The sequence below is a fragment of the Leptodactylus fuscus genome, chromosome 1 (genome assembly GCF_031893055.1).
Source record: "Leptodactylus fuscus isolate aLepFus1 chromosome 1, aLepFus1.hap2, whole genome shotgun sequence".
Taxonomy (NCBI): Eukaryota; Metazoa; Chordata; class Amphibia; order Anura; family Leptodactylidae; genus Leptodactylus; species Leptodactylus fuscus.
Genome location: NC_134265.1, coordinates 176,283,729 through 176,298,329, shown reverse-complemented (window position 1 = coordinate 176,298,329; position 14,601 = coordinate 176,283,729).

The window sequence follows — 14,601 nt, the reverse complement described above, 5'->3', positions numbered from 1 at the left end:
CTGGCCTATACATAGCAAGGTAAAAGCTAACACAGGAAAAGCAGATAATTTTCTCCTTGTGAAGTACTGTATGAGTGTATATACTAACACCTCATCCATTCTTTTTTTTTTAAAACGTATATGTTTCACATCCCACAAAATGTACATTTTAAGTTAAAACCCAAGCTTAGCACTCACAGACATGTGATTGTGCATTGTAAAAATAATATGCCCATTTTAAACTCTCTGTAAAAGAAGGAAAACCTCTTAATCCTTTTGATTTCATTCAAAAGACCCTTTTAAAATAAATACCATGGCTTTTTACATCCTTGACACCTTTAAATCCGGCAATCTTTTTTTTTTCCACTAAACCTTATTAATTCCATAACTTACAAAGTCTGGAAAGTATCATAGGTCACAGAACAATCAACTCTCTACTTTCCATCTTAAGGTGTGGGTGAATATAAATGCAACTGTTCGTAATGTCACAATTCTACAATGTGTTCCCTCCGTTGGCTCTGATTTAAGGACTTGACTATTAAAGAGGAAGCATATATGGACCTAACATGTAGACACATCTAAAACTTAATGAGCTGTAGAAACAAAAATATAATTCTTAATTCTTCTGTTACTTCAGAAATCAATGTAACCTTACAAGCAAGATATGCTAATATAGTATGATCAACAAAGATGGATGTTTAGAGATAAATACAGTAGCAATGATTATTAAAACATAAACCAAGGATTCAGCAGTTTTGTTTCCGGCATGGGATATTCTAGCAGAAAACACTTCCTAATTATGTACTATTATGTAACTGTCACTCAACAGGTTCCATAAAAGAGTATTCCTAAGTAAGGGAATTGCTAGTTGTGCAATTCTCTAGTGTTACTGCTGAAATAGAAAGAAGGGAAGACAGAGACAGTGCGTCTTAAACTTGACCGAGCCCCTGTCCTTTCTGGCCACACTGTCCTAATGACAGGAGCAAGCTGGCAACAGTCACTTCTCAGAAATAAGTGTGACACAGAACAGGATAGAACAAAACAACACAAAATCGCTGTCAGCAAGCCAAGGGTCAAAACCAAAGACCAGAGACAAAGCAGTACAAAATCATAATCTGAAGAGTAGTCACAAGGGAAGCCAAAGGTCAGAGGTCAGTAATACAATAGGAGCAGAAAGAGGAGCTTATTAGGGACAAAGTCACAGGCTGATGGCCTATACATAGGAAGCCCAGGACCTGCCCCAGACAAAATTGGTATACAGCCTGTCAATCACACAGGCAAGGCTAGAATTAACTATTTGATGGACAAAGGGAAACAAGGTGCAGGAGATGGGTGTGGTGGAAATTCAATTACAGCGGAGAGGTAATACAGCAGTGTTCACACAGAGCAACAAAAAAACGCTAAGCAAAGACCCAAACTGAACATGCATTCATTAGAAAGGTGATAAGTGTTTTCTGCTGCAATAACACCATGAATTCAAGGAATAAATTTAGATAACGTTAAATGAAATTGACATCCAAAAAAACAATAATTTAGCTGCAATTAATATATATCCTATCAAACTCAATCTTAGGCCCGGTTCACATCTGCATTCAGGGAGTCCGCTTGGGGACCCCTGAACAGAAACCTATATACATTAAAAAGCAGTTTGCTAAAAAAGCACATTTCCCCTTTATAATATAATGGAGTCTGTGTGGTTTCCGCTCGGTTTCCACACAAACCATGCAGAGAGAAAAGTACTGCAAGCAGCATTTTCCTCTTCGCATGTTTCGTGCGGAAACTACATGGACCCCATTATAGTCTATGGAGTCCATGTGGTTTCTTAGCAAACCGCTCTTTTAATGCATATAGGTTTCCGTTCGTGGTGTCCCCAAGCGGACTCTCTGAACAAAATACTGAACGCAGATGTGAACCGGGCCTTACCTAGGATGCTTGCAGCCTTTGTTTCTAACTCTCTCATTGTATGTAAAGGTATATGTACATGATATGAACAGATGGTGCAGCAAATTATTATACAGTAATACAGTAGGTTTACTTTTGCTCCAATGTATAATATAGTATGTGACTGCTAAAATGTGTAATAACTCAGAGCTCAAAGGTTATTATAAGTTGGGAAAGTTAGTCTTTCCTACCACCAATAGCGTAACTATCGGGCTAGCAGGGGTAGTGGCTGCCACAGGGACATTAGGTGCCCAGCAACAGTCGCTACCATTTTTTTTTTCTTAATAGGCTGTTACTGGCTGGAGTTACTCCAGCTGGTAACGGGCCCTATTTACTTACAGATCCTGGCAGAAGCAAGGATCAGTAAGTGACGCCATGGGCACCACAAACATCATTATTATACTCAAGGGTCTTTTCAGACCCCTGAGTATAATGATTGGAGGTCCAGGGGAGGTAAGAGAACATAAAAATCCATGTCACCTCTCCGGGCAGGCTTCTCTTCGGCAGACCTCTGTGACTCTCCCTGATGTCACATGACCAGGGCCTGCGTCCTGGGTCATGTGATGTCCCGGGAAGATGGCCGACACCACCGAGGACTGCAGCAGAGCTGGAGATAGGTAAGTAACAGTGTTTTTTATGTTGGTATTGGCTCCCCCCCTTCGGTCTCCAATTATTATACTCTGGGGTCTGAAAAGAACCCAGAGAATAATAATTGTTCATGGGTGTCCACAGTGGGACATAATAGTGTATGTAGGGGCCACTATGGAACAGTGTGTAGGAGCCACTATGGGACATAATACTGTGTGTAGGAGCCACTATGGGGCATAATAGTGTGTGTAGGGGCCACTATGGGGCATAATAGTGTGTGTAGGGGCCACTAAGGGGCATAATAGTGTGTGTAGGGGCCACTATGGGACATAGTACTGTGTGTAGGGGCCAATATGGGGCATAATACTGTGTACAGGGGCCACTATGGGGCATAATACTGTGTACAGGGGCCACTATGGGGCATAATAAAGAGTGCAGGAATGTGCGGGGGGCGGGGTCTTCGGGGGGCATTGGTCGGGGGGGCCATGTCAAATTTTCGCCACGGGGCCCCGCCGTCCCTAGTTATGCCACTGTCTACCTGCTTTTCGTACCATCATTGTTCCCATACAACATTCCAAGCAGATCAGTGAGTCTAATAACTGGTAGACAGGGTACATCATGACAGCACCTCAGCACCCTATAATCATACTGCAAGAGGTTAACAGTACCTATTAAATACCATAGTGACATATGAAGCAGGATTATTTTATCTTATGTGGGGATCATGAGCTGAACCTTGGGATACAGGTGGGTGTTGCCTATGTTTGTAATAGCTCTACTCATCATCACAATTGATGACTTTCCCACCATATCCCACAGTCTACACATTAAAAGTGGGTAGGGGTCACCTCTCTGTTTGGCCCAAGCTAAGATAATGATACTGTGCATGCGCATACATGCAAGTGTCTATCAGATGGGCAAGGTGATTCCCGGTCCAAAAAGACAGGGATAGGGAGACACCAGGCCTGTCTGAATCATATTACACAATCTAACAATAAATATGACACCTTACTACATTATATACATTTAAGGAAAACACTAAGATCATTACGCTCATTGTGACCTAGTGGACCCAAAGCATCTGTAAGCATTATCCATCTAACCTCTTTTTTCAACAAAATTCTATTCTTATCGCCTTCAAATTTTGGTGAATTAAGTTTCAACATTGCTCTGAACTGATCCCTACATGAACCTGCCACTTAACTGAACTTATACTCTCATTAGATCTGTCAAGACTGACCTGCTACACACAGCTGTTCATCGGATGGTGTTTCTATACATAATATTTATGCCATAGGTCAGGTTGAAAAGATTTTATTTTACAAACCTACAAATCATTTAATTTGTTTTAGTCCCTTTTTGTGGGGTACCGCCACCTTCCATTGGCCTACCATTTACCTTGGGTGATGTTAAATTGTGATCATCATAGTGGCGGTGTCATCATCTAACTTGGGATCCTAGTCATGTGTCTTTATATCCTGGTCACTGATCCACCATGCTTATGTCACCTTCTAATGAATCATCAGATATTATGTAGACCTGGGGTGCCCTGTCTGTAGCCGTGAGTTTTTACATCAAACAACTTTCCCATGTGTTCAAAGGTGTATTCATTATTTATTGGCATGCATAATTCCAGAGCTCATCATCTGTTGGAGCAAACATTAACAAGCAGTAACGTTCCCCATACATTAACCCTTTTAGAAATTTCGAGGCGACACTGGTGCATTTTAAACCAGTCTGCTTATTTCTAATATAAACATCTTTATCTTTACATTGCTATATCACCTTGTAATAAGAAAGTTATGTTGGGTAACCTATTAATGGCCCTTATGCGGCACTATTATTTGTTAGGAGTTTGAGAGACAGTTTGGCTGCCAGAAAATCCTCCTAATCATCTTATGTATGGAATTAAAAGGATTGTAGAAAGTTGTTTAAGGTAAATAGCATAGACTCTACTAACGTGATAAGCTGGGGTTAATACTCAGCAAACAGTGTCATCCATGCTAGGACTCTTGGAGGAGCATTTATGAGTAAAACAAGCATCCAATTTGGATGGGAAAAGGCAACTGGTTTGCACAATGTTAAGGGAAAGAGACAAAACATCTGTAGGAAGAGATATTGTACTTTTGACATCCACAAAGGAGTTGGCAGATGTCACAGCAAAAAAGTTGGAAAAAGCAAAGGATTGTTTCAGAGATAAAAATTGGGATAATCCAAGATGTCACAATGATAAAGATTTTCTTCCTAACATTACATCGAGCTATGCTGTTCTCTTTGTACTTATTCCATTAACAATGCTTCAAATGCAAACCATATAACAGCCAGCTGGGTAAGCTTGCCGAAGTTGGGTTGAAAAGAAAGCATTGTAAGCAGACATGTTAAGAAAGATCTGGGACAGAAATCTGGTATTTTATTTTTCACATATTGTGGATACACTGTAGGACTTCTTTTAAATAATGTTAAGTAAGATTGGCTAATAACGGTAAAAAAGTATACAATTTATCCATTATATATCACACCCTAGAAAGTAGTACAGTATAAAGCTCTAGTTGTTTGCTAGCCGTCATTGATGTCCAACATATCTGTTAGCACACTACACACACACACACACACACACACACACACACACACACACACACATATATATATATATATATATATATATATATATATATATATATATTTTAATTAACAAATTTTAGCTCCTTTCTGTAAAACTCCATTGATATCCGCTTTCGTCCCCTATTTCTGTTCTGCTTATTGAAGTTTATACAACGCGTCTTATAGTGTACACATGGGCATGTGTAAGAGAACATGAGGCTGGAAGAGGGGGTCACTTCAGTCTCAAATAGATAGAACTCGGCCATTTTATAACGTACAACATGGATTCTGGTGTTATTTGAAAGGGAATATTCTCAGCTCAGTTCTTCCTGTATTATTCAGGAGATATCACCAGCTGAAAACAAAGGCAGCATTGGAGCAGCTGCAGAAATACGTAAATATTCCAATTCCGAATGTATTTTAACTGGTGATATCTCTGGAAATGATACAAGTGCCATATGGAAGCTGAGAATCTCATCTCAACAAAAAAAATATATATTTTGTGTTGCTGAATTTATAATAATTTAATTTTTTTCATCATGCCTTCTATTTATTGGTACCACTTTAGCAATTCTGGCTTTTTTCAATCTTTTTCTTATATAATTCACCATAATTACAAGTGGGGCAATAACAAATATGTATAGTACATAAAAAATATTAAAGTACACTATGTGATCAAAAGTATCCAGACACCTGGCTGAAAATGACTTACAAGTTCGTGGCGCCCTCCATCAGTAATTGAGGGGGCTTGCACCCCTTGTTGTTTTGTGTGGCACTATCACAGCACAGGCCTACATTGATGTTTTAAACACCTTCTTGCTTCCCACTGTTGAAGAACAATTCGGGGATGGCAATTGCATCTTTCAACACAATCTGAGCACCTGTTCATACTGCACGGCCTGTGGCGGAGTGGTTACACGACAATAACATCTCTGTAATGGACTGGCCTGCACAGAGTCCTGACTTGAATCCCATAGAACACCTTTGGAATGTTTTGGAACGCCGACTTCGTGCCAGGCCTCACCGACCTACATCGATATCTCTCCTCAGTGCAGCACTCCGTGAAGAATGGGCTGCCATTCCCCAAGAAACCTTCCAGCACCTGATTGTATGCCTGCGAGATTGGAAGCTGTCATCAAGGCTAAGGGTGGGCCAACACCATATTGAATTCCAGCATTACCGATGGAGGGCGCCACAAACTTGTAAGTCATTTTCAGCCAGGTGTCCGGATACTTTTGATCACATAGTGTATGTCTTTAGGAGAAAATATGCAAATCCTTCCTTTATACATTGTCTTCATGTAGTCTCCATTTCTTGGAGACTGTTTGGGCTACTCATATAAAACACTGACCAGAGGTCTGACATATGCATATGGTCTAACTGTATTTCTCTTAGACTGTGCCTCTGGACCTAATACTGTAGTTGTTGGTAGAACTGGAGACTACTGTCAAGATTAGAACTGCCATGTAGAGATGAGCGAACACTATTCGAAACAGCCGTTTCAAATAGCACGCTCCCGTAGAAATGAATGGAAGTGGCCGGCACGCAGACTTTGCCAGCGGCCGGCCACTTAACCCCCCGCATGCCGGCTATGTCCATTCATTTCTATGGAAGCGTGCTATTCGAAACGGCTGTTTCGAATAGTGCTTGCTCATCTCTACTGCCAAGGAATCCTGTTAACACAATGTAATTTCATTATGAGAGAATTTAGCGGGTACAAGAGGAAGTCACCCTTGTTACTGACCACTTAGTTGCAGTGATCAGAATTGATCATGGCTTCTAAGGGGTAAATCTTTAGGAACCTAAGTCACAGTATCTCTGACTGAGTATGAGATAGGTACCAACTGGTACTGATGGTGTATACACATTAGCTCATTTCATTTTATCAATTGAATATTAGGCTAGTCATACACTTCAGATAGCTTCTGTTTGTCTGCTAATGATTCCATACATATGCACAACTGTTTATGTTTGGTGAATAAAAACTGTGAAAAAGCCACTCTCTTTTGCAAGAGACTTATCTCCCTTTCACAAAAGGATTGGGTGCTTAGAAAACCAGTTAGAAGGACCCCCGACATATCACATGTTTGACTTTTCCACCAACATTGGTGGGGCTGCCTGAGATTTATTTAATCTAAATGGACAACTATTCATATACAAATATTCCAAGTTCAATCAATTACCCTTTCAATATGTGCTAGTAGCATAGCTGTGGAGTCTGTAGGCCAAACCTCCAGTTCTCACTCAATCACTGACTCGGTCAGTAATTGAATTCTTATAGAAATATATATTCAACAATCTATGCATCTAATTATTATTCATTTTATTTTGAAGTCCAATTCTGAGTTTGTAACTTTTTTTCTGACTTTGATTCCACCCAAAACTTGCCGTTACTCCAACTCCTACTCCACAACCCTGGTTAGTACCCAGTGAAGAGGAGATAACCCAGAATAACAGATGAAAAACATTCAAACTCTATGTATATGCTGCCCTGAATAGACTTAAATCCAGGGTTCCAGCAGTCTAACCTCATGGTCCCCTTCTAAGTCTTAATGCAGTATTTTTGGGAATTGTTTTTTCTACTGTGCTTCAACTCTTCCTTGAAAAAATCTGCATCTTCATATATAACTTGAAGCAGTTCAGAACAGATTAGAAGGTTTGATCATCTGCACTTAATAAAGAAATGATAAAACACAGAGATCATGAAACACAGAATTATAAAGGAAGGCGGAAATATTAAGATTATGAGTTGGATACACAGTTGACATACAAACAAGATTTACAGACTACATTTTTATCTACAGATGTCAAATGAGCAAAGAGCCATTGAAAACAGGCACATCTGTGAGAAATAAGCACAGTGTTCAAGATTTCTATACTGCAGTTTCCAAACAAGCATCCAAGGTCTAGAGCCATCATTCACTAATACCAGTCCTCATGTGCTGAGTGGGCTGCATTCAAGGCTTTGTGTGAAATTCTGCCGAAAAACATAGGCTCAACATGTCTGTGATTTCCAATCTGGTCCTTCCCATTACCTATATGATCAGTTTCTTACTCCTATGAAAATAAATGCATTTACTGTGAATTATATGTTAAAACATGACATTTTTTAGCTTATCTTTTATTTCGGTTCCTAGGAGGAAATTCATTGTAGCAAAAATGCAAAATACAAAAATGCAAAAATAGTTTTTTTCTCCAAATGAATTTTTGTTTTGCAAAATTAGTAAAATTTACAAAAACTATATAAATTAGGTATCACTGCATTTGTACCTACCACTAGATTAAAGAGAAGACATTAGAAGTGTGAGAGGGAGTGCTATCGAAGGTCCTTCCTCCCAACTGCGGTCAAGCTACATAATCTACCTCAGGCCAAGTAAAAAAGCAGTCCGTATAGAGAACTAAATGATCCTGACGTCATCTTTCTTTAGCTGCTATGACTCCTAGTATTTTTCTCCTATCTGCTATTCTGAGCTTATGTGTGTCTCCTTCTGTAATATATTACTGTTATTATCCTGTATCTGTATTATCTATGCTGCTGTAACACACTGAAATTTTCCCATGGTGAGACTATTAAAGGATTATCTTATCTTATTTAATGTTGTATGGTTAGGGGCAAAAATTTTATAATGTTAAGACGCAATTCCAGAATTTATGTTTTTTCCAACATCAATTCTGGGATTCAAAAAGTTAATAAAATTTTGTCAATAACTTATAAACACCCCATAAACAAGCTTATATATGACTACTTCACCAGAAAAAAAAACGTAGGTTATACAATATGACTAGAAAAATGCCCACATTTTTGGGATAAAACTGGCTGTGGCTGGAAGTGAATGTATAAGCTCTGTGACTGCAGGTTAGGTTACACCCAATCTATACAGCTTATGAGGAAAAAGACATCCTAAGAGTGAGCCCCCCAATCATAGGAACTACTCAGAAAATAGTAGGAAATTTAGTGTACCCAATGTAATCTGCTCAGCTTACATATCCACTTTATACCATGTGCTGTACATTCTTATCTGGGAAAACTTCTGATTATTATGCCCCCTTGATAAATTCTTGAGGGATGCAGTTTTCAAAATGGGGTATTTTCGTAGAGGATTCCAAACACTCTAAGGCTCAGTTCGCATCTGCATTCAGTAATCCATTCGGGAAATCCGCTTGGGGACCCCCAGAGCGGAATACCAAATGCATTGACAAGCGGTGAGCTTATGAAAGCACATGGACCCCATAGACTATAATGGGGTCCGTGGGTTTTCCATGCAGTGTCTGCACAGAACATGCAGAGAGAAAAGTACTTCATGAACTACTTTCCTGTCCACATGACTCGTGCGGACACCGCACTAATAATGAATAATTATAACCGGACACCGCACGAATAATGAATAATTATAACTTAATGTGGTAACTTGAGCCAGTTTCTGATTGGCGTAACTCGGCTGCCTTATTGCTCACATATTATGGATGCAACCTCTAAAGTTGCTGCAGTTCATCATTGCTGGTGTTAGAGAATCATAATTCTAGGAAGTCCAGGTGTTTCATTTGTTCATTTCTACTGTGAGTACAAATGACAATGTGACAATCACAGTGCAAAATAAAAAAATAAAAAAAACACCTGCTATTATACCCATCTGAAAACTGACAAAAAGTGGGATTTTATATGATGACATTCAGGGGGGGACAATGTGTTATCTGACTGATGGAATTTTTCCGCCTGTTAGAAATGTTTTATATATTCATCTCTAGCAATAATCATTATTGGTATTATTTTAGTGTGTAACAGATATTGCTAGAGAGGCAGTTAGTATGGACAGGACAAGGAGAATTCCAAATATAAACTTTATTAATGACTTTGTTTATGTGTTGTGTGTTTGGTGCAACTCTTTTGGCGCTGTGATCTAGACAATAGTAAACATCTGGGTCACAGCTCTTATATCTTCCTTGCTATATTCAGAAGGGTATTACATAAGAATACCCCTCTGTTTAAGCTCACAGAGATATTACATTATACCTCTATGTGACAATCACAGTGCAAAAGTATAGTATGCTCCCTGGTTAATAGGAGAGGGGATAATATGGACAGAAGTTTATGTTACTGCTCCCCCTGGGGTCACATACAGGTTATGCATAGACAATGATGATTTATCATTGTCTGTGCAGTCTGCAGCTCTGCTCCTCTGCCCCTCCTCCAAGCTGATCTGAGATACTATCTGAGGCTGTAGTGGGGAGGACACACAGGATTAATAAGAGAATTGAATTTATTTAAAGGGGTATTCCCATCTCAAGGAGCCTATCTATACTGGTAGCTTATGTAAATTGAAGACTCTTCCTAAATACATTGCTTTAGAAATACTGCTTTGCTTTACTGCTATATGAAATTATTCCTCTCATTGTATATACTGTGTTTCCATAATGCCGGACCTGTGTGATAGAACAAGTGATGTCACTTACTGCTCCACACTGTTATGTACAGCTCTGTCAGCAGGACAATCAGTTCAGCTAATTGCAGTTTGCTGATCAAACCCTGTCTGTTATCTCTCTATGTAAACAGACAGATAACACTGAATCCATTTTCTACAAGCATGTGCATATTATCTGATTTGCATTTATATTAGATTTCTAGTAATCATAAGTATTGTGATACTTCATAGTGTCCTGTTCAACAAGCTGGGAGGAGGGGGAATACAGGAAGTGAGAAGAAAAGCTGAAACTTAGAGATGGGGAAAACCCCTTTAAGTCAAATTTGCATTGTGACATTGTGGTGTTTTGTGCATTTTTTTTTAAAAAAAAATGCAGTATGCAGGCATTTTATTCTAGGGTTATTCCCTTAGACTTCTCTACAGAACTTTAAAAAAAAAGACATTTCATATGTTACAACATTTTTAGAAACCCACCAAAAACACTTGTACAAACGTTAGGAAAACTTCTAGATATTCATGATGTGTGTGTGAAGGAGCTATATATAGTTCATTTTTACAGGTGCTCTAGTGAACGGATGGACAAATGATCTTTATGCTCGAAGTGATGCTAATAAACTTTGCTGTGGGGTATGCTTGGGGGTCCGCTATCCAAGGCCAAAGTGACTCATGCATTGTGACTCATACACATTTTTTGATTATATAGTTCAGGGACATTCGTGCTTCATTTAGTAAAATTATATTTCAATTTGCTTTTATTAGAAACACTTAGAAAATATCTTTGGCTTGACATTTTATCACATTTTTGCTTTTGAATGTATGCCTAAAGCATTGCTGGCAGAACTTTGTAAAGTAATCAGTCAGCAGCTTTGAGCCTTCTTTCCCTCAGCTGCCTTTATGATGCCGCTCACAGCTGATTAGATTTTTTTTCCTTTTTTTGTCTTTCCATCCTCTTGGTCCTTCCACTGCCATGCAGCCAGGGCTTTCTGGACAGCAGGACATCTAAGATCCAATAAATCTGAAACCTGTCTAGGTGCTGCTTCATTTATCAAGAGGCCTAATTTACCAAGGCCCTTCAGACTAATTGCAGATTTGCAGGAAAATGCTGAGAGTGTAGAACAGTGCATTGTGAATGTCCCTTGCCATATTTTTGCTAATGTGTTTCATCTGGAGTGCATAAAGAGACAGGGAAGCGGGTTTTAGACACAGTACTTTGGGGCTAATCCAGTTAAATGATTAGTCCTAAAAATCTGAAATGATGTCATTTTCCCTGCAGTCCTCTGCCAGCTGCCTCATGTGCTTCGCTATGAAGAATATTCAGTTCCACAGTGTCTTCCATGGAATTGTATACAAGTGCTTGATGACTTGTTTAGTCTTGTGACATAGCATTCAGCAGCTTTCATTTGTAATAGTGTAAGTGTTACCAAATGCACTAGCAATGCACAGCTGCACGCACCATATTTCTACATAAAAACTTGTGCACTGAATGAATACATGTTTTACAGTGCTTAGTTACAGTGAATACTGCATTCACTACTGTTTACTGCAGATTTCATCCTCCTAAGCATCCAGATCATCTTCTTTTTCTCAATTAATATTTTTTTATATAGTACCTAAGCTGTGACATGCCTTTAAGACGAGGCCAACATTGTAGAAATGCTGTGTTTTTGCAAAAAGCAATTCTGTTCACAGCATCAGCAAAGTGAGGCTAAGGCCCCATGTAGCGTCCCTCAGCATAAAAGCACCACCGGAAAAACAACGGCAGAAATGCACTGCAGTTCTTCCCACAACCCTTTATGCAAAAAGTTTGTTTCAATTATACCTGTAGGAAAACCGCCAATGTTTCCGCAGGTATAATTGACATGCTGCTATTTCCAAAACCACAATGGGTTTAGAAATCGCAGTGTGTCCACTGTGCATATTTTACCACAAAGTGGGGATGGAATTCACTAGAATCCCATCCACCTTGCTGTGACTGTAAAACACCACAGTTGTTTCCTGCACGGGCATACCGTGGCGTTTATGCCATGTGAGACCCCGGCCTGAATGAGATTTTCTTTAATCATGCTTACACATTGCAAGGGAAAAAAGCAGCAAAAGTGCAATGTTTTCAAAAATACATGAGCATTTGAAAAACATAGCATGTTCATTTTAGCTGTATAATCACAAGAAGTTTCTCTATGTATTTAATATTTGAAAAAATGCACTCAATTAAAACCCTGTAGAAAAAAAAATCACAAACTTGTGTTTTTTTCTGTAGTATTATAATAATAATTAGCAGTAGTAGTATTGTAAATTTTTATTTATTTATTTATTTTTTTTTGCTATATTGGGCTCCCAAACTACTAGCTTATGTAAATTCAAGAGTTTTCCTAATTACATTGCTTTAGAAATTTTTACTTGCTATGTTAGATTATTCCTCCCCATTGTTTACACGTCATTGTCAAGGTACCCAGCCTGTTTTCTGATCTCAGGTTGAATGACATGTCTCACTGCTCTTTGCAGGGGAAGGGGCTTGGTCAGTTAATTGCAATTTGTTGATAAAAGTCTTGGATAGTGTCAGTTATCTCTCTATGTAAACACAAAGATAGCATTGAGTTTACTGAAAGTTGTCTGCCCTGACAAATTGGTGGGCAGGGTTTCAATTGCTATCTCACAGACAAAGCCAGCTCTGCTAGTTCTCTTCATAGCAGTACGTTTGCAGTCAGTAATGAGGGATGGTTGTAAATAAATTAGCACAGTATCACTGGAAGATACACAATATGAAGCTGATGTAGCAGAGCTGGATTTGTTAGGTGATGAGAATCCCAAACTTACATGCTACAGGACCACGAGTCAGCTTGCAATATACTCACTTTTAGGTCTGTGTTTAATGGACTCCCTGTCTCAGCCCTTATCAGCAAAATTCAATTAGCCGACTGATAACTGGAAGAGCAGGAGATAAACAGCTCAGAAATACAAGCACAGAGCACTCAACTTCCCCTCCCCTCCTGAGAGCAGGGATCCATGTCACTTGTCCTGGGTGGAGACATAAATAGCTCAGAAATACAAGCACCGAGTACTCAGCTCTCCCTCCCTCCTGAGAGCAGTGAGCTACGTCACTTGTCCTGGGCAGAGATAGAAACGGAGTGTAAACAATGAAGTGAATAATCTCAGCTAGCCCAAACAAAGCAGTTTTGCTGAAGCAATGTATTTAGGAAAATTCTTAAATCCACAGAAACTAGTAGTATAAATAGGATCCTTGTGATGGGACAACCCCTTTAAAACATAGTGTAGAAAATTCTCAGGGTTCATAGAACCCTATCTGTATAATATCTAGCTCTCTAAGACAAACATAACTGAAGTTATGTCAATGTGAAAGTGACATTATTATACTTTGGTGTTTTTTCAGATGTCAGAGGCGTAAAAAAAAACAAAAAAAACCTCACTTTCCATTAGCTCTTTTGGGCCTCCTTGTGGTATGTGGTACTCTCCCAGTGACATCCGACGCTCTTCTGTGACATCATCGCTCAACACTGAGGCTTGTAATTGAGCCACCAGCAGTCACATGGACAAAGCAAGCATCATGACACCGCAGATGAGCGCTGGATGTCACCTGGAGAGTGCCAGATGCCGCAAGGAGTCCCAAAAGAGGCCAGGGAAGGTGAATATAAGTGGGTTGTTTTGTTTTTTTTTGTTCACCTCCCCTGGGCCTCCACCTATTATACTCTGAAGAGACCCCAGAGTATAATGTGATAGCCATTTTAGTTTGATTGAGATGAATCTTTCTTTGGTTTCGGATCTTTGTTTTTGTTTTGGATGAATTTGTTTGGTTTCGTAAAAATGGAAAAAAAAAATGCAGAAACCCAGGGATAATAGGGTCCTTTCTGTTAAGATTCATTGCCACTTGATGACCAGTATAAAGTAGTCAGATACATTATTTTTTTCTATGAAATAAAATAGATATGTAACCAACTTGCTGTAAAGCCCTTATTTCACACACCAATAATTAACTAAACAAGTGTTCACAGGAACAATCATTACTGGTTAATGGTTCATGGAAAGATGCCAGTCACCAGCTGAAACTCCTTTGTTG